The sequence below is a fragment of the Penaeus monodon genome, chromosome 29 (assembly GCF_015228065.2).
Source record: "Penaeus monodon isolate SGIC_2016 chromosome 29, NSTDA_Pmon_1, whole genome shotgun sequence".
Taxonomy (NCBI): Eukaryota; Metazoa; Arthropoda; class Malacostraca; order Decapoda; family Penaeidae; genus Penaeus; species Penaeus monodon.
In genome coordinates this window covers 30,099,910-30,100,150 of record NC_051414.1, presented here as the reverse complement: position 1 = coordinate 30,100,150, position 241 = coordinate 30,099,910, and positions in this window count along the sequence as shown.

Here is a 241-nt window from a genome sequence, read left to right as displayed (position 1 = left end):
CGAAACGATCTTTTTTTAGTGATATATGAAAAAAATCTGATCCAAAGATGACTGTATCGTCTTGGCTGCATGACCGTCTCCGCTTACACGCGTCCCAGGCGGTGTGGCGAGAGCGCTGATGACTATTAATGGAGTCTTGGTCATGTGACTTCCCGAAAACACACGAGGTCATCGAAGCCCGTCATGGGTGAGGTCAAAGGCCGCGTTGGAGAATGTGAATAAAAGGATGGATTAATGATAT